Source organism: Tachyglossus aculeatus, chromosome 2, assembly GCF_015852505.1.
Source record: "Tachyglossus aculeatus isolate mTacAcu1 chromosome 2, mTacAcu1.pri, whole genome shotgun sequence".
Taxonomy (NCBI): domain Eukaryota; kingdom Metazoa; phylum Chordata; class Mammalia; order Monotremata; family Tachyglossidae; genus Tachyglossus; species Tachyglossus aculeatus.
Genome location: NC_052067.1, coordinates 99,708,215 through 99,733,060, shown reverse-complemented (window position 1 = coordinate 99,733,060; position 24,846 = coordinate 99,708,215). Strand labels below are relative to the sequence as shown.

General features: G+C 44.0%; 1 pseudogene; it reads left to right on the top strand.

Moving 5' to 3' along the window:
• Positions 1-20,638, top strand: part of LOC119939604 — a 33,581-nt pseudogene extending 12,943 nt beyond the window's left edge.
• The last annotated feature ends 4,208 nt before the right edge of the window (positions 20,639-24,846 follow it).

The window sequence follows — 24,846 nt, the reverse complement described above, 5'->3', positions numbered from 1 at the left end:
GGAGGGAGGAAATTCGAGCAGAGAAATAGAGGCAGAAAAGGGAGGAAGGAGGGGATGAGGGCAGGAAGAGGAGGGGAAGTTGGGGGGCAGAGAAATAGGGGCAGAAAGGGGGGAAGGGATGGGTGAGGGCAGAGGGGAAGTTGGGGCAAAGAAATAGGGGCAGAAAAGGGGGAAGGGATGGGTGAGAGGGCAGTGAAATAGGAGCAGGGAAGGGAAGGGGGAATATTGGAGCAGAGAAATAGAGGCAGAAAAGGGAGGAAGGAGAGGATGAGGGCAGGAAGAAGAGGGGAAGTTGGGTGGCAGAGAAATAGGAGCAGAAAGGGGGAAGGGATGGTGAGGGTAGAGGGGAAGTTGGGGGCAGAGAATAGGGGCAGAAAAGGGGGAAGGGATGGGTGAGGGCAGAGGAGGCGAGGGCAGTGAAATAGGGGCAGGGAATGGGAGGGGGGAAATTGGGGCAGAGAAATAGAGGCAGAAAAGGGAGGAAGGAGAGGATGAGGGCAGGAAGAAGAGGGGAAGTTGTGGGGCAGAGAAATAGGGGCAGAAAGGGGGAAAAGGATGGGTGAGGGCAGAGGGGAAGTTGGGGGCAGAGAAATAGGGGCAGAAAAGGGCGAAGGGATGGGTGAGGGCAGAGGGGGAGAGGGCAGTGGAATTGGGGCAGGGAAGGGGGGGAAATTGGGGCAGAGAAATAGGGGCAGAAAGGGGGAAAGGGATGGGTGAGGGCAGAGAATGGGAGGGGGGAAATTGGGGCAGAGAAATAGAGGCAGAAAAGGGAGGAAGGAGAGGATGAGGTCAGGAAGAGGAGGGGAAGTTGGGGGGCAGAGAAATAGGGGCAGAAAGGGGGGAAGGGCTGGGTGATGGGGCAGAAGTGCGGGCATCCCGTGCCCTCCCCAGCGTGGTGGCCTCGGGGGTCACCTGATGCCCCTGTGCCCGTCGGCAGGCTCTCACCTGGGCTAAGCGCTGGCCGCGGTGGCACGGCTCCGCCGCTGCTGCTGCCCCCGTCGGCGTACAGGCAGGGCCACGCCCCCGGGACCGCCCCCGACCAATCCCGGGCCGCCCCGCCGCCGGACCACGCCCCCAGGCCCGCTCCCGACCAATCCCGGCCCGCCCCGCCGCCGGGCCACGCCCCCCCCCGCCCGAGGGGGCCGCCCGCAGCCCGGCGCACCTGAGCGGCCGCGCCCCGCCCGGCTGGGGGAGACGCCCCCTGCTGGGGGAGACTCCCCCGCCGACGGCCGCGAGGCCAGGCAGGGCGCTCCGCAGCGCCACCCGACGCCCACGGCAGGAACTGCAGGACTCGCTCTGCCGCCCGTCTTGACACACTGCACTCCTCTAATAATCATTCATAATAATAATAATCATGATGGCATTTATTAATAATAATAATAATAATAATAATGGCATTTATTAAGCTTACTATGTGCAAAGCACTGTTCTAAGCACTGGGGAGGTTACAGTGCTTTGCACATAGTAAGCGCTTAACAATGCCAATTATTATTATTATTATTAGAAGGTGATCAGGTTGTTCCACGGGGGGCTCACGGTCTTCATCCCCACTTTACAGTTGAGGTAACTGAGGCACAGAGAAGTTAAGTGACTTGCCCAAAGTCACACAGCTGACAAGTGGCGGAGTGGGATTTGAACCCATGACCTCTGACTCCAAAGCCCCTGCTCTTTCCACTGCCCCCAAAGCCCCTGCTCTTTCCACTGAGCCACGCTGCTTCTCTAGTGCTTACTATGTGCAAAGCACTGTTCTAAGCGCTGGGGAGTTTACAAGGTGATGAGGTTGTCCCCCGGGGTGGGGGGAGGGGGGCTCACAGTCTTCATCACCATTTTACAGATGAGGGAACGGAGGCACAGAGAAGTGAAGTGACTTTCATTCATTCATTCATTCATTCAGTCAGTCATATTTATTGAGCACTTACTGTGTGCAGAGCACTGTGCTAACCGCTTGGGAACTACAAGTTGGCAACATATAGAGACGGTCCCTACCTAACAGCGGGCTCACAGTCTAGAAGGGGGAAACAGACAACAAAACAAAACATATTTACAAAATAAAATAAATAGAATGAATATGTACAAGTAAAATAAATAGAGTAATAAACATGTACAAACATATATACCCAAAGTCACACAGCTGACAATTTGGCAGAGTCGGGTCTTGAACCCACAACCTCTGACTCCAACGCCCGTGCTCTTTCCACTGAGCCACGCTGCTTCTCCAATGAATTCATTTATTCATTCAATCATATTTATTGAGCGCTTACTGTATGCAGAGCACTGTAATAAGCCCTTAGGAAGTACAATTCGGCAACATATAGAAACGGTCCCTACCCAACAGTGGGCTCACAATCTTAGAAACAGATGAAGAAACTGAAGCACAGAGAATGTAACACAGCAGATGAGTAGCAGAGCCAGGATTAGAACCCACGTCCTCTGATTCCCAGACCCATGCTCTTTCCACTAAGCAACACTGCTTCAATCAATCAATCAATCAATCAATCAATGGTATTTTTTGAGTGCCTACGGTATGAAGGAACTGTCCTAAGCACTTGGAAGAGTACAATCCAATTGAGTTGGTAGACACATTCCTTACACAAAAAGAACTCACAATCTAGGGAGGAGACAGACATTGACATCTATACAGTTTTAGATATGTATAAATAGCTCTCTCTTTCCCCTAGCATGAGGAGAGATAGAGAGCTAAAGAGAGAGAGAGAGAGAGAGAGAAAGAGAGAGAGAGAGAGAGAGTGCAATAGGAGGTTTTACTAGATGGCTGGAAAAGCAAGAAAATCTATGCAGAATAATCAATCAATCAGTCAATCAATGGTATTTATTGAGCACCCTCTGTGTGCAGAGCACTGTACAAAGTGCTTGGGAGAGTACAGTACGACAGAGTTCTCATTAACAGCAAAGGCCTACTAAGAGCTCACCTCTTCCAGGAGGCCTTCCCAGACTGAGCCCCCACCTTTTCCTCTGCTCCTCCTCCCCTCCCCATGACCCCTACTCCCTCCCTCTGCTCTACCCGCTTCCCCTTCCCACAGCACTTTTTTTATGTTTGTATATATTTATTACTCTATTTTATTAATGATTTGTATTTATCTATAATTCTATTTATTCCGATGGTATTGATGCCTGTCTACTTATTTTGTTTTGTTGTCTGTCTCCCCCTTCTAGACTGTGAGCCTGTTGTTGGGTAGGGATTGTCTCTATCTGTTGCCAAATTGTACTTAGTACAGTGCTCTGCACACAGTAAGCGCTCAATAAATACAATTGAATGGATGACAATGAATGAACAGAGGCACCGCTGTACTCTCATCCATCTCATAAGCAATCTCCTAAATTAGGGAAATATTAGTCACACTCATTAATAATTGCCCTATGGTTTTTGAAGGTGATGCTAGTAACTGTGATATTATGTATCCTTTATTACATTCTTCACTAGCACTTAGTACAGTGCTTTGCACACACCAAGTGCTGTATTAACTTATCATGACATTTATTAGAACTAACAGTGTGCCAAGCACCACACTAAGTATTGGTGTAGATACAAAATAATAGAGCTGGACATAGTCCCTGTCCCATAAGGGGCTCAGAGACCAAGGAGGAGGTAGGTCAAGAACTGAATTAACCTACAGTCAATTGACTGTTGAACTGACTGTACTGTATCATATTTTACTCTCCCAAGCACTTAGTACAGTGCTCTGCAATGATTGACTAAATGAATGAATGAATGAATGAATGATCATTTTACAGATGAAGAAACTGAGACAGAGAAGTGAAGTGACTCACCCAAGGTAACACAGCAGTCAAGTGGCAGAGCCAGGATTAGAACACAGGTCCTCTGATTCCCAGACCTATGCTCTTTCCATTAGGTCACACTGCTCCTCCAAGAAACCTTTCCTAACTAAGCTCTCATTTCTTCTATTAACTCTCCCTTCTACATCACCTATGCACTTGGATCTCATCTCACCCGCAGCCCCACTGCACTTATGTACATATCCTTTTTCTCTTTCATCACCCCATCTGCAATTTATTTCAATGTTTCAATGTCTGTCTCCCCTCTAGACTGTGACCTCCTTTCGGGTAAGGAATGTGTCTACCAACTCTATTGGATTGTACTCTTCCAAGTGCTTAGGACAGTTCTCTGTACACTGTAAGCACTCAAAAAATACCATTGATCGATTGATTGATTGATAGAAGCAGTGTGGTCTAGTGGAAAGACCAAGGGCTTGGGAATCAGGGGATCTGGGTTCTAATCCCGGCCCCACCACTTGTCTGCTATGCCACCTTAGGTGTCTCACTTCCTCTTGGTGCCTCAGTTTCAGTTAATACCCATTCTCCTACTTCGAGGAGTCCCATGTAGGAAAGGGACTGTGTCCAGGCTGATTAACCTTTATCTATCCCAGAGCTTTTAACAGTGCTTGACACAAAGTAAGCTTGTGCTTGGGTCTTGTTTAGTTTCTCTCCCTCCTTGTGACCCCAAATTCATTCACCTGAGATCCCTGACATCTGAGATTCACTCATTCATTCATTCAATCACATTTATTGAGCGTAGTAAGCGCTCCCATACCTCTTTCAGGTTCCCTCCTATGATATTGGTTGAACTTATTTCTTGGAGGGAGGAACTAGGTAACTGAGGTATGATTTCTTCTTGATATTGAACTGATGGAAGCCTTTTTACCCATCCCCACCTTGCACATCTTTATAAGAATTCCACAGCATAGGCCTGGGGGTCAGAGGGACTGGATTCTAATCCCTGTACCTCCACTTACCTGCTGTGTGATTTGGGGCAAATCGCTCAATTTCTCTGTGCCTTACTTTCCTCATCTGCAAAATGAGGATTCAATTCCTGTTCTCCCTTCTACTTAGGCTGTGAGCACTAAGTGGATCCTGATTATAATGTGTCTACTCCAGTGCTTAGTATAGTACTCAGGACATTAAAGGCACTGAACAAGTATTATTATTATTATTATCAGCAGCAGCAGCATTCAGTAGAAGCTTCTGTTTGGGCAGCGGCAGCAATACTGTGATGGCCCTTGAGCTGATTCATTCAATCTTATTTACTGAGTACTTGCCACATGCAGAACACTGTACTAAGTGCTTAGGAGAGTACAATATAACAATAAACAGGCACATTCCCTGACCACAATGGGTTTACCATCTAACTCCTGGCATTGGACCTGCTGGTTCTTCAAAGAAAAGAGAAACAATTCATAGTTTTACCTCTAGCTGCACTGGCTACTCCTTTTGTTTGTTTCAAATCCAGAGAAAACAGATTGGAGAAGGTAGTGTGTAATCCATCGTTTTCTTTTGTTCACGGTTTAAAATGGGATTTTTTTTTCCTTTTTCAGGAACAGTCTGGACTCAGCAAATAGTGAATTTAATTTTATATGATGAGCATCAGAATGGAACAGAAAAAGTGGAGAATTTGGAGAGAGCTCCATGGCTGGAGTACAGCAAAAACAACATAGACCTTGTCCACCGGCCAAGCCCCCGCGTAATTTAGTTCCCACCTGCCTTACTATATTATGCCCAAAGCTCTGAGGAACAAAAAAGGCAAGGTAGGCAACATTTTCATTTCTTTATGCTGGCATTTGCCACTTGAACCACGTTTGCTTAGCCCTGCTTCCCGACATCCCCCGTCTTCACTTCTCAGGTCCATCGATCAATCAATCAATCAATTGATCAATGATATTGATTGAGTGCTTACTATGTGCAGAGCACTGTACTAAGTGCTTAAGTCCATCTGCTTTGCTATTTGTAAACAGCTTTGGGCAAAGATTTCATGGAGAAGAAGTTGAAACTATTGATTTAAATGAAATGTTTGGATTACTTGTGCACTGTAAGCTGGTTATAGGTAAGCTACCAGCTCTGTTGTATTGTATTCTCCCAAAAGTTTAGTACAGTGGTCTGTACATAGCAAGCACTCAATAAATATCAATTATGGATTAACCTGTGGATTTCATTTGCCAATGCCTCTCCCGGGATGATCATCACAGAAAATTGAGACGTCATATGCTTATATTTTGGTTTTGCTTGCTAAAGTGTTCATAAGGCCTTCATTTAGATCAGAATAATTGAACTGGTAGAGGAGTTTCCATAGCATTTTCACCACTTCCATGTCCATGAAATAATTCTCTTGAGAAAAATGAGGGGAACAATGATTTTAATAAACCCTATTGATTGTGATGATATACCATAATGATGATAATGATATTTCACAAGTCCTGACCTGAAACAGGATCTTTTCAACTTGACAGGTTATATACGTGTACCGAAATCCAAAGGATACCATGACGTCATTTTATCATTTTACAAGACTCTTAACACATCTAGAGGCAGCAGACACAATGGAAGATTTCATGGAGAGATTTTTAGCAGGGAACGGTAATGTTCAAAGGTAGCAGCCTCCTTATTTTGGTAACAGAAGCGGTGTTGCCTAGTAGATAGAGCACAGACCTGGGCATCAAAAGAAGCTGGGTCCTGATACTGGCTCTGCCACTTGCCTGCTGCATGACCTTGTCAAGTCACTTAACTTTCTCTGTTTCTCGGTTCCCTCATCTGTAAAATGGGGGTTAAGGCTGTGAGCCCCAAGTGGGTTATGGACTGTGTTCAACATTATTAGCTTGTATCTAACCCAGTGCTTAGTACAAAGCCCGGCACCTAGTAAGCGTTTGACAATTACCACTAAAAAAAAAAATGCTGTTTGGTTTCTTGAAATGATTGACCTGGCTAATGTGATTGACCAGGCTGCACCTAATCAATCTTTGCTAAGATGAAGGGTCTATCTGCTGCTGAATTGTACCTTCCAAGCACTTAGTACAGTGCTCTGCATAGAGTAAGTGCTCAGTAAATACAGTTGAATCAATGCCGAACAGCCATTCTCTCTTCTTTCAATATGGCCTGGTCATTAGGGCCAACTGGGCAACTTACCTGACTCAAAGAAAGCATGTTGAAAATCAATAGTCATCAGTGTTATCATATTCAGCAAACTATATGTCTCCCAAAGAGGCCAGTAATTATGGTTTTCCAGATTGATCTTTCCTCTCCTGGTATACAACTACCACCCTGCTCCAGGTATTGGTCATAGCCTGAGTAAACTACTACATTCATCTCCTCCTCTTTGGTCTCCTTCTCCCCTCTCCAGTCCACACTTCACTCTGCTACCCAAATTATTTTTCCAAAACATTGTTCTGCACACATCGCTCCAGATTCAATGACTGCAGCATCAAGCAGAAACTCCTGACCATTAGCTTTAAAGCATTCATTCAGCTCTCCCTTTTACTTACCCACTCTCTTTTTTATTACACCTCAGTCAGCTGTCTTGTTTCTCCAAAGCTAACCCACTCCCTGTGCCTGTTCCTCAGCCCTCCTATCAAACAGTAAAATTTATCGAGCCTCAACTGTTTATGGAGTGTGCTTAAGAGAATACAGTAGAATCAGTTGACATGATCCCTGACCTCAAGGATTTTAGGATCCAGCAGGAGAAGCGGATGTTAAAATAAATATCAGAGAATAAAAAATATAAATAGTGATATATAAGTGCTATGGCTAGGGTGTTTGTGAGTGTTAAGGGGAGGGGAGGGATGTGAGTATACCAAATTCTTAAAGGGTGTGGAAATGCTGAATGGGAGACCAGTGGATTGCTGGATGTGAGCAGGTAATTGAGAACATGGCACAGTAAATAGGTTGACTCATAGTAAGTAGGTTGACTCAAGACCCTCTATTTCACACTCATGCACAATCCCATTCCCTGGTCTTCCTCCTACTTAGTCTGTGAACCCATGTGGGACCTGATTATGTTGGCTCTACCTCAATGCTTACTACACTTTTTGGCATATAGTAAGACAACACATAACACAATTATTATTATTATTATTATTATTATTATTATTGAATCTGTTGCTAAATCTTATTGATTAAGGGAATCTGGAATTCAATATTCTGTTTTCTTCCAGGGCAAAAAAAAAAAAAACAACAGCCAGATATACTAGGTTTTATCCACGAGAAGAAAAAAATCATTTTCTAGGTTGGAAAGCCATCTAGATCAGAAAACACTTGAGAAGATAACAGCTAATCTTAAAATTGCTTTGCTCTTTTCAACAGTGGCATGTGGTTTGTGGTTTGACCATATTAGGGGCTGGTTCACCCATGAACATGACTTCAATCTTCTCTTCATGTCCTTTGAGGAGATGAAGAAGGTAAGACAGTGGAAAGGGTGTCATATTCTATTCTATTCTATTCTATTCTATTCTATTCTATTCTATTCTATTCTATTTATTTTATTTTGTTAGTATGTTTGGTTTTGTTCTCTGTCTCCCCCTTTTAGACTGTGAGCCCACTGTTGGGTAGGGACTGTCTCTATATGTTGCCAATTTGTACTCCCCAAGCGCTTAGTACAGTGCTCTGCACATAGTAAGCGCTCAATAAATACGATTGATGATGATGATATTCCTGATTTCATGGTCTCCCTTAACTCCATTACAACCTAGATTGGAGCTGAATTTGAATACCAGGTTGCCCTCATTTTTCATAGAATCTTTTTACTTCACAAATACATGTTTTAGTCTTAAAATATTTGAAAAGTGCTGAATGTAGTTCATGGATTCACAAGTGAGAGGGTTGGTGTAGTGCATGGAGAAAGAGAGAGAACAAGAAAGAGACAGAGCTAGAGAGACACAGAGAAAGAAACAGAAATGAGAGTGCATACATTGCAATAGGAAAATGAATAGCCTGAGACAATAAACCAGAGCTGCCCTACTTTGTGTAGTTAAGGCTTTTTCAAAGCCCAGTTAAGTCAGTCAGCAGTATTTTCTCAGTTCCCATTGGTTGCAGACTTCTTGTTTAGGCACTGAGAACAATTACAGTGTTTTATTCTTCCTCCTCCTGCTCCTCCTCATCAGCATCATTATCATCAGTATTTATTGAGCACCACTATGTGCAGAGCAATCAATCAATCAATCATATTTATTGAGCACTTACTGTGTGCAGAGCACTGTACTAAGCCCTTGGGAAGTACAAGTTGGTAACATATAGAGACAGTCCTTACCCAACAGTGGGCTCACAGTCTAGAAGGGGGAGACAGAGAACAAAACAATACATATTAACAAAATAAAATAAATAGAATAGATAAGTACAAGTAAAATAAATAAATAGAGTAATAAATATGTACAAACATATATACATATATACAGGTGCTGTGGGGAAGGGAAGGAGGTAAGACAGGGGGGATGGAGAGGGGGACGACGGGGAGAGGAATGAGGGGGCTCAGTCTGGAAAGGCCACCTGGAGGAGGTGAGCTCTCAGTAGGGCCATGAAGGGAGAAAGAGAGCTAGCTTGGCAGATGGGCAGAGGGAGGGCATTCCAGGCCATGGGGATGACATGGGCCGGGGGTCGACGTTGGGACAGGCGAGAATGAGGCACGGTGAGGAGATTAGCGGCAGAGGAGCGGATGGTGCGGGGTGGACTGTAGAAGGAGAGAAGGGAGGTGAGGTAGGAGGGGGCGAGGTAATGGACAGCCTTGAAGCCTAGGGTGAGGAGTTTCCGCCTGATGCGCAGATTGATTGGTAGCCACTGGAGATTTTTGAGGAGGGGAGTAACATGCCCAGAGCGTTTCTGGACAAAGACAATCGAGGCAGCAGCATGAAGTATGGATTGAAGTGGGGAGAGATACGAGGATGGGAGATCAGAGAGAAGGCTGATGCAGCAGTCCAGATGGGATAGGATGAGAGCTTGAATGAGCAGGATAGTGGTTTGGATGGAGAGGAAAGGGCGGATCTTGGCAATGTTGTGGAGCTGAGACCGGCAGGTTTTGGTGATGGCTTGGATGTGAGGGGTGAATGAGAGAGCGGAGTCGAGGATGACACCAAGGTTGTAGGCTTGTGAGACGGGAAGGATGGTAGTGCCGTCAACAGTGATGGGAAAGTCATGGAGAGGGCAGGGTTTGGGAGAGAAGACAAGGAGTTCAGTCTTGGACATGTTGAGTTTGAGGTGGCGGGCAGACATCCAGATGGAGATGTCCTGAAGGCAGGAGGAGATGCGAGCCTGGAGGGAGGGGAAGAGAGCAGTGGGCAGAGATGTAGATTTGGGTGTCATCAGTGTAGAGATGATAGTTGAAGCCGTGGGAGCGAATGAGGTCACCAAGAGCATACATTAGGCCCTTGCGAACATAGAATAGAAATGGAAAATATGTCCTTAAGGAGCTGACCATCTTCTGTGGACAGACACAAATTGTAAACATAGAATAGGAACAAAAAATAGAGGTTCTCGAAGCGAAAACTGAAAAATTAATGAAATAAATAAAAGGACACATGAAAATTTAGGTCAGAGAAGCAGTGTGGCTTAGTGGAAATAGCACGGGCTTGGGAGTCAGAGGTCGTGGGTTCCAATCCCAGCTCTGCCACTTGTCAGCTGTGTGACTTTGGGCAAGTCACTTAACTTCTCTGTGCCTTAGTTACCTCATCTGTAAAATGGGGATTAAGACTGTGAACCCCATGTGGGACAACCTGATTACCTTGTAACTCTCCCAGTGCTTAGAACAGTGCTTGGCTCTTAATAAGCACTTAACAAATGCCATTATTATTATTATTCATAAATGCTGAGGGGAAGCAGTGGGCAGGGGGAAAATAGGATGGGGAGATGAAAGATTAGTCAGGGAAGGCTTCAAAAAGGAGCTGTAACTTTAATAGGGCTTGGAAGATGGGGTGAGTAGTGATCTATCACATAGATGACTGGCTGGCTTCATAAATTCAAACTGGCAAAAACTAAAGGCTCTTACCACAGTCATTTCTTTAAACAAAGGTCATAAATTCAAACTGGAAAAAACTAAAGGCTCTTACCACAGTCATTTCTTTAAACAAAGGTCAAATAATAATAATAATAATTGTGGTATTTGTTAAGTGCTTACTATGTGCCAGGCACTGTACTAAGCACTGGAGTGGATACAAGGAAATTGGGTTGAACACAGTCCCTGTCCTACATGGGGCTCACAGTCTCAATCCCCATTTTACAAATGAGGTAACTGAGGCCCAGAAAAGTAAAATGACTTGCCATAGCAGACAAGTGGTGGAGTCAGGATTAGAACCCATGACCTTCTGACTTCTAGGCCTGTGCTCTATCCACTACACCATGCTGCTTACACACACACACACACACACACACACACACACATGTACACACACAAACACACACACACACACACACACATATTCACCTGCAAACATACACATCCAGTTGTTCAGATCACCTTTCTAAAACCTCCATTCAGAATGCACACACCCTACGCAACCTCCACCCCCTTCCCCCCCACCAAAAGCCCCATTAATTTCTCTCTGAATCAAGTAAAAATTTCTAACTATTGAATTTAGGGCGTTCATCAGTTGTTGACTTCTTACCTTTCACTTGTGCTCATTCACTTCATCAGCGCGCTCATTCCTCTTTCTTCTCTAGCTAATCTCCTAATTGTACCTCACTCTTGAAGCTCCCTTCTCCAACCCACTGGAAGCAACCCTCCCTCTGTCCTCTTTTCTTTTCCTAACTTTTCCATCTCTGTCAGAAGCATCTCCATTCTTCATGTCCCAATCAATCAGTCAATCAAATTTTTGGAGAGCTTACTGTGCACGGCACACTGTACGAAACGCTTGGGAGAGTATGATGTAACAGAATTGGTAGACACATTCCCCTTCCCACAACGAGTGTCCCAGAATCCTCTAACTTTGGTGTCATTCTTGACTCCTCATTGCCTTTCAGCTCTCACATCCAACAATCTGTAGATGAATACTAACAGGTCTTCCTACATAAAGTTCCTGGATCCACCCTTTCCTCTCACTTTGGCAACTGCCATCCTGGTTCAAGCTCTCGTTTCATAATTAGACTGCATCATCCCCCTTATTCCCTGCCTCTAGGTTCTCCCTTCTCATCAGTTCCACAGAGGATTAACGTCATTTTGAACTACAACCTTTTCATCAGGCCAAGTACTTCAAGGTGACCAGCTTCATTATCTTGCCCCCTCCTCCATTGTCTAAATGATTTAAACTACATTGTCACTGGCCTAGCTTCAGGAAGGCGGACTTGGGGAAGAAGGAATGTGGGGCATTCTGTGATCACCATACCTATCCCTCCTGGAATGACATGGTGTTCCCCTCTCAACAACTCTGTCCTCCAGAGAAGTGGGAGCTGAGGGGCTGGGGGTTATGGAGGGGAATGCCCTGGTTGTGAGGCCCCCAGAAGCCAGGATGTGCATTGTGAGGATCAAGGGGACATCCATCCCCTCCCCTCACTGCCTTGAGAAGCCAGGACATAGTATCGGGAGGCTCACAGGGGTATTCTCAAAGAAATAAAAATCACTGGCATAAAATTCCTTCCTGTCAGCTGTAATGATAAGCAGCGTAATGAGTGGGAGCTCATCGTTGGTAGGGAATGTGTCTACCAACTCTGTTATATTGTACTCTCCCAAGCGCTTAGTACCATACTCTCCACACAGTAACTACTTAGTAAGTACGAATGACTGAGAGAAAAAATTTGTGTGAGTGGCAGATGTTCAAATCAATCAGATTTTGGCTGCAGGAACCAATCAGAGGACACAGCTCATTAGCAGGTCAGAATTCAACTAGGAGCAAGGCAATCAGATATGTGCATGCTGGCATGGTCATACTCCAATCAAAATGTGTACCCACCTTAATACCTTACCATTTCTTTCTGCACCATACTTAGGACTTCAGAGAAGCAAGACACATGCTTCTTCCTGCCCTTGGAAAGCTCACAGTCTAATGGGAAGGTAAGCAAAAAGCATTTTACAAAATTATTTTTCTATCCTGGAAGAAGTTCAAGGGAGAAGTTCAGTATAGCAAAATAAGTTAACTTCTTCCAGATACAATTTGTATCTGTCTGTCCCCAGAAGATGGTCAGCTCCTTAAGGACATATTTTCCATTTCTATTCTATGTTCGCAAGTGACTTGCCCAAGGTCACAAATCCGACAAGTGGTGGAGCTGGAATTAGAACCCATGTCCTCTGACTCCCAAGTCCGTTCCGTTTCCACTAAGCCACACTGCCTCTCTGATTTAGGTTCTCATCTCCCCCTACCTCCCCCATCCCAGCACATATGTACATATATTTTTACTCAGTACCTTCTCCTACCTGAAATTTATTTCAATTTCTGTCTCATTAAATTGTAAGCTCTCTGAGGACAGGGCTCATGTTGGCTTACTCTATTGTAAGTAACAGTGAGTGCTCAATAAATACCACTGATTGGTGTTCTGGAGTGGGGAGGAGATATGAGATTATAGAGTCAGTGAAGGCTTGTGAGGTAGATTTGGGAGTTAACCTTATGATTTCAGTTACCTGCTGAAACCATGAGAGTATGGTTGTAGAGCAGCAGAGCAGAAAACCTAAAATTCTTCCCTGTTAAACAGTGAGAGGTGGAAGGGGAGCCAGGAAAGAAGGCAACGAAGGATTAGTCAAAGAGGTAGGAAGAGAAAACAAGGTCAGAAACACTTTGAGAGGAGGGATTGGTTAATCACATCAAAAGCAGCTTTGAGTTCAAGAAGGAGAAGGACCAAATAAAACCCAGTATATTTACCACTGGAGGTTTTTGGAGACAAAGGTACACTCTAGTCTCGGTAGAGTAAAAGAGGCAAAAACCAGGTCACAGAGGGTCAAGAATTGAGGTGGTGGATAAAGAGTGTGAGCCCGTGGTTGGGTCGGGACTTTCTCTATCTGTTGCCGAATTGTACTTTCCAAGCGCTTAGTACAGTGCTCTGCACACGGTAAGTGCTGAATAAATACGACTGAATGAATGAATGAGTGAAGGGAGCAGTTGCATACGGCTTGTTTGAGAAGTTTGCACAGGAGCAGGGTAAATATCTTGAGGATCTGGTGAGTCAACGTACAGCTCTTTTTATATGTTTTGTGTTTTATATGTTTGAAGGCAAGAAAGAAAGAAATTAGAGAGAGTATTAAGAGAGGGTTGGGGTAGGAGCAACTAATAATAATCATGTCCCTCTTCATTGCTGAATTGCACTTTCCAAGAGCTTAGTCCAGTGCTCTGCACACAGTAAACACTCAATAAATATGATTGAATGAATGAATAATAATAATTGTAGTATTCATTAAGCACTTACTGTGTGCCAGGCACTGTATTAAGCACTGGGATGGATACAAACAAATTAGGTTGGACACAGTCCTTGTCCCACATGGTCTCAATTCCCATTTTCCAGATGAGCTAATTTAGGCCTTGCCCAAGTCACATAGCAGACAAGCGGCAGAGGTGGGATTAGAACTCATGACTTTATGACTCACAGGCCCATGTTCTATCTGCTATGCCATGCTGCTTCTCTATTTTTTAAAAGGTTGGAAGATCCATGATACAGATCTGGGGGCAGAAGGCAGGGCAAACACAAAGGCACAAATATTATAAATAAAAAAAAAAATGCAAACTCCAGAAGCCCAGTAGCTGCAATAAATGGAAAAACAAAATGGCCAAACTTCTACACAGTTGTCCCCTGGGATGAACTGGCCAGTTTACGAGAAAGGTTTGGTAGTACTCTAAGCATCAGAAAGTAAGCAACCCAGGCCAAAAATCAAGAAATCTTTCCAGTGAATTCAAGCAGTATGCAATTGGTGACGGGGAAATAGAACAAAATGGAAAGACATTGTTATTTTTCTTTTGATATCCTTCACAGATGTGCCACTAGCCTATTTTAATGGCCCTAAAGCCCCTTTTAAAATGTAAAATTAGATGCATTTTAAGCAGATTTGCCAATATACAAAGACGCTGCTTTTCCAATATACATCTAGGTATTACACAGTCATTCAATTCATGATTCATTCATTCATCATTCAATCGTATTTATTGAGTGCTTACTGTGTGCAGGGCACTGTACTAAGCGCTTGGGAAGTACAAGTTGGCAACAGATAGAGACGGTTCTTACCCAACAATGGGCTCACAGTTTAGAAGACTATGATGTTTATTGAGCTTTTATTGTGTGCAGAGCACTGTACTAAAACCTTGGGAGAGTTCACCAGCAATAAAAACACATGGTTTCTGCCTTCAAGAAATGAATTATCTAGAGTAAGAGTCAGTTGTAAAGATAACATTTGAAAATGGAAACAGTGTGGCCCACTGGATAAAGCATGGACATGGGAGTCAGAGGACCTGGGTTCTAATCCCAGCTCTGCCACTTGCCTGCTGTGTGGCCCTGGGCAAATCATTTAACTTCTCTGTGCCTCAGTTTCCTCTACTGCAAAATGGGGGTTCAATACCTGTTCTCCCTCTTACTTAGATTGTGAGCCCCATGTGGGACAAGGAATGGTGTTTGGCTTGACTGACTTTCATCTGCCCCAGTGCTTAGAACAGTGCTTATTGCCTTGTAAGTGTGTTAAGCACTTACAAGGTATTGGTATTTGTTAAAAATACCATAAAAAATGTTAAAACCATCTACAAAAAGATTGATAGATGCAAAAATGGTAGCCATTATTGACAGGCAATCCTACCACTCTTTAAATCCAATCAATCAATCAGTTAATCATATTTATTGAGGATTTAGTGTGTGTAGAGCACTGTACTAAGTGCTTGGGAGAGTACTATATAACAGAGTTGGTAGACACATTACTCTTCCTACAACAAGCTTACAGTCTATTCTGAACCCATAACTTTCACAATACACTGATTACTACACTTAGTGCCAGCCCTAATCCAAATCCCAATGCTATCCCTGACTCTAATCGGAACATTAGTTCTCTCCCCGATCTTAAACCTACTCCTAACTGCACTACTTGTCCTTGTCCTACTCCTCTGGTAATTCCCCACAGAGCATAAAACAGAACGGTAATGATGATGGCAAATGGCAGATGAATAGAAGCATTTGATTCCTTGGACCACATCTGTGGCAGTTGTTGAAACTTAAACAGTCAGCTCCCATAGCCCTCCTGAGCCTACCCTACATTGCCTTCGTGTAAATTTCTTGGATATTTTCAGGGAATATTTGTATAAGCTCTTGTTTGTGTTTCATGGGTGTCATATAAATTCAATTCAATTTATCTTAGGACCTCAGAAATGCTGTGCTAAAGATCAGCAAATTCCTGGGAAAGATGCTGACTGATGAGGAGGTGGAGTCTGTGGTGAAACAAGCAACTTTTCAGAACATGATAAATGATCCCAGAGCTAATTATGATTCTAAAATCAAAAGTTTCAGAAGGACAGTGAAACAAGGTTTTCTTCGCAAAGGTAATGCCATCAAGAAACCAGAATAAGAGGATGTCCGCCCGCCCCCCTCCACCAGCCTCACTTAGGAAAATACTGACCCTTAATAGAATCCTTAAAATGGTTCCACAAAAGAGAAGTGTTATTTTAAACTATGACACATTAATCTGGCTAAGACCTCCAAGATGATCATTTAAGTTTTCCGGTTTCTGATCACCTCACCCATTGTCGGGGCAGTTTAACCGATACAGTTGCCAGCCTAGTGACCAAAGGGCAGAGGTGGGGAAGAGGGAGGTGGGACATTTGGTGAGCCTAGCTTCTGCCCCTTACATGTCCCCCTCTCTATCTCCTCTCAATGCCCTTCTGTAGCCCAAGGAGTTGGGGTCGGCTGCCGGAACTAAAAAGCAGTGGCCCTGGCCCCAAACCCTTCCCGTAGCAGTTGCGGTGGAGCTGGGGATGAGGAAAGATATTGATTTTGATTTGTCAGAAACGTTCTCTCCATCTCCCAGTATCTCTATCTCCTTATGATCTCACTATTACCTGGGAATGGGGGGATTTTAATAAAGTGTCAGTGTCCCTCCCCCTTCCAAGGCGCAACAACACTGTCTCCAAACCCCTCCTGCAGCAGGAACAATGGAGCTGAGGATGGGAAAAGATACTGATTTTGATTTTTCAGAAACATTCTTTCAGCCTCCTGGGGGTGGTTTTAATAAAGATTCAGATCCTGTTGTCAGGAACTAGAATCAGAGGTTGCCGCTCAGATTAGCAGCAACCAATCCGAGGATGCTGCTCATTACCGTGTTGTAAACCAACCCCTTCAACTGAGTTGGGGGTGCCCAGGGACAGCTGAAATCCATCAGACATAGTTTAGGCAGTTTGTACCTGCATCATGCATTCCCTAAATCTCCACAGTTCGATAAGACCAGGGCTCTCTGACTAGCAAATCTCCACACCTGTACCCTGTTGGGCACTACCACTACCCTTTGTCTTTCGACAAAGCAGTTTTCCGAAGGGCAAGGAGATCATTCATTCGTTCATTCATTCATTCATTCATTCATTCATTCAATCGTATTCATTGAGTGCTTACTGTGTGCAGAGCACTGAATTAAGCACTTGGGAGAGTACAATGCAACTATAAACAGATACATTTCCTGCCCACAATGAGCTTACGGTCTAGATGAGGAAAAACAGACATCATTACAAATAAATAAATGACATATGGACATTAGTGCTGTGGGACTGGGAGTGGGGAAGAACAAAGGGAGTAAGTCAAGGTGATGCATAAGGGAGTGGGAGAAGAGGAAAGGAGGAAATTAGTCTGGGAAGCCCTGAAGACCAGGTTACAGAGACATCATTATTACAGCAGCTACTTAATATTGGCATAGTGAGAAGGTTAGCATTAGGGGAGCAAAGTGTGAGGGCTGGGTTGTAGGTGGGGAGTGGAGAGGTGAGGTAGGAGGGGGCAAGATGATTCAGTGCTTTAATGCCTATGGTGAGGAGCTTTTATTTGATGTGGAAGTGGATGAAAAACCACTGGAGTTTTTTGAAGAGTGGGGAAACATCCTGAACAATCTGTAGAAATATGATCCAGGCAGCAGAATGAAATATGGACCGGAATAAGGAGAGACAGAAGACAGGGAGGTCAGCAAGGAAGCTGATGCAGTAATCAAGGTAGGATAAGATAAGTGCTTGGGTTAGAAGCAGCGTGGCTTAGTGGAAAGAGCACGAGCTTGGGAGTGAGAGGTCATGGGTTCTATTCCCGGCTCCACCACTTGTCAGCTGTGTGACTTTGGGCAAGCCACTTAACTTTTCTGTGCCTCAGTTACCTCATCTGTAAAAGGGGGATTGAGACTGTGAGCCCCATGTAGGACAACCTGATTGATTACCTTGTATCCCCCCAGTGCTTAGAACAGTGCTTGGCACATAATAAGCACTTAACAAATGCCATTATTATTATTATCATTCTTATTAATGGTAGCAGTTTGGATGTAGAGGAATGTGTATTATATGCTTAGCACTGTATTAAACCCTAGGGTTTAACCCAAGACATTCAGGTCAAATGCAGTCCTTGACTCACTTGGGGCTCACAATATAAATAAGAGGGAGAAGAGGTATAGAATTTCCATTTTACAGAGGAGGAAACCAAGACCCAAAGAAGTCAAGTGACTCATCCAGTACCATACGGCAGTTAAGTGTCAGAGCCAGGATCAGAACCTAACTCCTCTGACTCTCACATCCATGCTCTTTCCATTAGCCTGCATACCTTCTAAAATTAGTAGGCAACACAAGATGAAATTAAGTGGAGCATCCACAATATGGGCTGAGAGACTGAAGAAGGGCCAGCTAGGAATTCAGAGAAGGAGTGGACAGACAGATAGGAAAAAAATGAGGAACAGCGATGTATATTCTTTGACACTGACCCACTTGTTAATTTAGGATAAGCTGGATTGATGAGAAATGCATTCATCACAGCAGCTATGCTACTGGATGACTTTCATTCCAAGGGATGCAAAAGTTGCTTTCACACTAGAGACTGATAAAAGGGTATTTGATTTGTAAGTATCTGTAGTTCACCTTCAAATTTTGTAGGTTATTTACCACAGGGAACAGAGCCTAAAAGGCAGTGGGAATTCAAGAAATTGTCCCAATACAAATAAATTTCTTTCATATGCTCTTTATTGTTTGCTCACAGTGAAAATTTAACATCCCCCCACAGTCAATTTACTGAGCACTTACTAAGCACTTGGGAGAGTACATTACAACAGAGTTGGTAGACACATTCCCTGCCCACAAGGAGACTGCAGTCTCGAGGGAGAAACAGGCATTGAAATAAATTATGGATATGTACACAAGTGTTTGGGGCTGAAGAAGTGGCTATCATGTGTTTAAAGGGTACCTATCCAAATGCATAGATGATGCGGAAGGGAGAGAGAGATAGATAAATGAAGGCTCAGCCAGGGAAGGCCTCTTGGAGGAGATGCAATTTTTAATAAAACTTTGAAGGTGAGGAGACTGGTAGTCTGTCATAAATGGAGGCAGGAGGGGTGGGGAGTTCCATGGCAGTGGGGAAAAGTCTTTGGTGAGATAGACAAGATCAAATTACAGTGAGTAGGTTGGTGTTAGAGAAGCCAAGAGCGTAGGCTGGGTTGTAGTAGGAAATTAGCGAGGTAAGAGAGGAAGGGACAAGGTAATTGAGTGCTTTAAAGCTGTTGGTAAAGAGCTTCTGTTTGATGCAGAGGTGGATGGGGGACCATTGGAGGTTCTTGTGGAGTGGGTAGAGGTAGACTGAACAGTTGTTTAGAAAATGACCTGAGCAGCAGAGTGAAGTATGTACTGGAGTCAGGAGAGACAGGATACAGTACAGTCAGCAAGGAGGCTGATGCAATAGCCAAGAAAGGATACGATAAGTGTTCTCATCAGCATAGTATGAGTTTGGATGAAAAGGAATGAATGGATTCTAAGAGAAGTTTTGAAGATATGATAAATACAAGAAATACGATTGAAAGATAGAACCAGCAGGATTTGATGACAGGGTGAATATGTTGGTGGAATGAGAGAGATAGGTCTAGGACAATGCCAAGGTCACAGGCTTCTGATACAGGGAGGATGGTGGTGCTGTCCACAGTAATGGAAATTTCTGGGGAAGGTTAGGGTTTGGGTGGGAAGATGAAGAATTTTGTTTTGGACATACAAAATTTGAAGTGTCTGTGGGAAAACCAAGTGGAAATGCCCTGAAGGTGGTAAGAAATGCAAGATTTTAGAGAAGGAGAAAGGTCAGGACTGGAGAAGTAGATTTGGGAATCATATGCGAAGGGATGGTTATTGAAGCTCTGGAACAAATGAATCTTCCAGGGGGGTGGGTGTAATTGGAGAATATAAGGGGACCCAGAACTGAGCCTGAAGGGACTCCCGCAGTTACAGCATTGGAGGCAGAGGAGGAGCCTGTGAAAGATTCTGAGAATGAGCAGCCAGAGAGATAGGAGGAGAACCAGGAGAGGACAATGTCAGTTAAACTGTGGTTGGATAATGTTTTCAGGAGAAGTGGGTGGTCAACAATGTCAAAGGCAGCTGAGAAATTGAGAAGGATTAGGATGGAGTAGGGGCTATCAGATTTGGCAAAGAGTTCAATGGCCACCTATATTGGATTTGGTTAAAGAGGTCATCTCAGAGAGACCAGTTTCCATGGAGTGAAGGAGACTGAAGCCAGATTGCAGGGGGTCAAGAAGAGAATTGGAGGAACAGAGGAAGTGGACATAGACAACTCCTCAATTTGGTTATCTAAGATATAAATGCTGCATCTCTTCTCCTCCCTTGCAGGCATCATTGGGGACTGGAAAAATGCCCTAACTGTGGCTCAGAATGAGAAGTTCGACAAGATTTTTCGGGAGAAGATGGCAGGTTTACCCATTAAGTTCATCTGGGACATGAATGAAGACCTTTAGATGGTTCCAAGATGATTTGGCAGATTTTGTTCTAGAAAATTTTAATTCAGCACAGTCCTTCAAGATGATCCCATAAAACAGTGCTTTATAAAACCTCCTAGCTGGCTTTCTACACAGTTTACATTATGAAGGCATCAGAACTTCCCAGCAGGGAGAGGTGCCAGGGGAAGAGGGAGGCAGAACATTCTGTGAAGCTTGGTAGGAAGAATCCAGGTTGACTGTGGGGGTATGTGCAGTTTCCGCCATGGCCCTGGATCACGTTCCTGGGCTCTAGAGTGGGGAAAGCCAGAAAATGTGTTTTCCTCCACTGTCCCAGCTCATTTTCCAGCCACTGGAGAAGCAGCATGATATAGTGGTTAGAGCACGGGCCCCAGAGTGAGAAGGTTGTGGTTCTTATCCTGGCCCTGCAACGTGTCTGCTGTGTGACTTTGGGCAAGTTGCTTCACTTCTCTGTGCCTCAGTTCACTCAACTGCAAAAATGGGGATTGAGACTGGGACCCCCATGTGGAACAGGGACTGTGTCCAACCCAATCTCCTTGTATCCACCCCAGCACTTAGTACAGGGCCTGGCACACAGTAAGCTCTTAACAAATACCACATTTGTTATTATTTTCCTGGGCTCGGGAGCAAAGTTTGCAGTGGGGGGAGGGGGACCATGAGGAGAGCAGGAAAATGAGTTTCCCTCTGCAGTGCCAACTCATTTTCCTGATTGATCTCCATGGTATGGAGGAGAGCTGCTGCTGCTGCCGTGCCAACACTACCATGCTTGGAACTGCAGAGGAGGGAGTGCCGGGATAGGCACAAAGAATTTTGGAAGGTTCATGCTGTCAAACATCCATCTCCTCTCAGAGAAGGTGGAAGAGATGAAATGAGAAGCCTTATGTTTGTTTTCTCTTTATTTCAGAAGAGCATTAAAAATTCCTCTGGGGCCAGAAGCGATCCAAGGCAGCCGCGAATCCTAAGACTGGGTTATGCTAAATGGCACAGGTATCAGGCTAGCACCAGATTACCTCGTATGACTGGGAGAAGGGAGAAAGGCGTGGTGGTTTGTGTGCCTCAAATGGGTAAACTTGATAGGATGCTCAGAAAAATCTGTAAGCCAACCAAACGCCTCTGAGAAGCAGCATGGCTCAGTGGAAAAGAGCCTGGGCTTTGGAGTCAGAGGTCATGGGTTCAAATCCCAGCTCCGCCAATTGTCAGCTGTGTGACTTTGGGCAAGTCACTTCACTTCTCTGTGCCTCAGTTCCCTCATCTGTAAAATGGGGATTAAGACTGTGAGCCCCACGTGGGACAATCCCTCTTCTGTAAAATGGGGATTAAGACTGTGAGCCCCACATGGGGCAACTTGATCACCTTGTAACCTCCCCAGTGTTTAGAACTGTGCTTTAAACATAGTAAGCACTTAATAAATGCCATCATCATTATTATTATTAACACAGACTCCTTTAGACTCCATGCTTTGGAAAACCAGTCATATTCAGTTGAACTGATGTATTGCAACCCATTAATGTATATCTAGGATTCTTCTGTGTTACTTGTTCTGATAATACTATGTCCCATTCGTGCCTTGCAGTTAATAATTACTTTGATATTATGTACTAACTATATGCTAAGGGCTGTACTGAATACTGGGGTAAATACTAGAGTATCAAGTCAAACAGAGTCCCTGACTCACTTGGGGCTAACAGGCTAAGTAGGAGAAAGAACAGGTATTGAATCGCTGTTTTACAGATGAGGAAATCAGCTGTCACAGAGCAGATGAGTGGCAGAGCCGGGACTAATCAATCAATCAATCAGTGGCATTTACTGAGTGCTTACTTTGTGTAGAGCACTGTACTAAGTGTTTGGGAGAGTACAATACATCACAATTAATTGACATTACAGTCTAGATCGGCACCAGGGTTTTTCCTTTTTGCTTTTTACGATGCTTTTTGCTGTGGGAGACTGAGCCTCTCTACCGCCCCCTGGTGGCATTAGGCATTTATCTGGGAGACTGTGCCTGTACCGGACCTGCTGATGATTAAGATCTTAAATTTTGCAGTTTTTCTTAATATTTTCAGCCCCAGAATCAACTAGATGTAGTATATGTATATGCCCAAAGTCACTAGTAGATGTAGATAATAATGATAATAGTAATAATAGTAATAATGATGATGGTATTTGTTAAGCTCTTACTATGCGCCAAACACCGTTCTAAGCACTGGGGTAAGTACAGGGTAATCAGATTGTCCCACGTGGGGCTCACAGTCTCAATCGCTATTTTACAGATGAGGTAAATGAGGCACAGAGAAGTTAAGTGACTTGTCCAAGGTCACAGAGCAGACAAGTGGCGGAGGCGGGATTAAAATAATAATAATAATGGCATTTATTAAGCACCTACTATGTGCAAAGCACTGTTCTAAGCCCTGGGGAGGTTACAAGGTGATCAGGTTGTCCCAGGCGGTGCTCACAGTCATCATCCCCATTTTCCAGATGAGGGAGCTGAGGCCCAGAGAAGTGAAGTGACTCGCCCAAAGTCACACAGCTGACAAGTGGCGGAGCAGGGATTTGAACCCATGACCTCTGACTCCAGAGCCCGTGCTCTTTTCGACTGAGCCATGCTGCTTCTCTAACCCTGCTTCTCTAGAACCCATGACCTCTGACTTCCAAGCCGTGCTCTTGCTGCTAGGCCATGCTGCTCCTCTTGAAATGTAGATCAAGTAGATGCAGAGATCCATCTTTAGCCTTGTCCATTAAATCTTAGCCAATAGAGTGCAGATGTGTGATGATCAATAATGAAAATAGTAATAATGATGGTATTTGTTAAGCGTTTACTATGTGCCAAGCACTGTTCTAAGCACAGGGGTAGATACGAGGTAATTAGGTTGTCCCACGTGGGGCTCACTGTCTTAATCCCCATTTTACAGATGAGGTAACTGAGGCACAGAGAAGTGAAGCGACTTGCCCAAAGTCACACAGCTAAGTGGTGGAGCTGGGATTAGAACCCACAGCCTCTAACTCCCAAGCCCGGGATCTTTCCACTAAGCCATACTGCTCTACTGTGGACAGTAGAATCTATGTGCGTCAAGAAATGGGATATCTGAAAGGGTTGGCCATTTTAAATTTGAAGGACTTTTATCACATTTCACTTGCTTGTTTTTCCATATTCTCCTCTACTTCATAAACAGTTGAAAATGATCATGCCCTGTGCTGACCCTGGAGTGAAGGGTTGGCAGACTGGCTCCAGGAAGAATCTGAAAACTCCAATGCATCAATTTCAAAGCTCCATCACCCCAGATCTTTATGGCTAGACTCTGGACAGAGGAATTAGATTTAATTGAAGTTGTATTCATCATCCTCCAGAACAATCTGCACACACAATACAGAGAAGCAGCAGGGGTGTGTTGGAGTGAATAGAGCACAAACTTAGGAGTCAGAAAGACCTAGGTTTTGATTCCAGCTCTGCCACTTGCCTGCTGTGTGACTTTGGCCAAGTCATTCAACTTCTTCGTGCCTCAGTTATCTCATCTATAAAATGAGGATTATGACTGTGAGCCCCATGTGGGACATGGACCGTGTCCAACCTGATTACTTTGTATCTACCCCAGTGCTTAGTACAGTGCCGGGAACCTAGTGAACACTTAACAATTACTATAAAAACACACACACCTCAGTCATTATGGCCTGAGTTTCTTAAATGAAGATTCTTTAAATGTGATTGAATGTTTTGGGAAAAAAGCATAAAAGGTCAGATTTAAAGAGAAAAATGGATTGAATTCTTAGTACAATAATATAATTACAATTTGAAATGTAAACGATTAAAACAGAATCGATAGATATATCCTCTCACTCCCTGAATCATGTTTTAAGGAAACCAACTGAATTTATGTTTGCTCTTTCTTGTTCCATGGGATCTTCTCTATAATTCAGTTGATATTAAATAAATATTTCTGCTATAAGCATAGTGATATTTTTTCAAAAATCAATCAAGTAATGAAAATAAATAAATGTAAAATGAAACTAGGGGACAGCAAACTGAATAAAAACAATTGAAATTGAACTTGATCATTAAAGTCATTGACACAGAAACATATATAGCATCTTATTTCTATAGACCATAGGTATGTCAGATTATTTTACATGTAAGAAAAAGTGCACTCTATAAATACGATGGGTGGATTGATTGGTTTATGTGTCTGGAAGAAGCCCCTGGCTGTTTTAGACTCCCC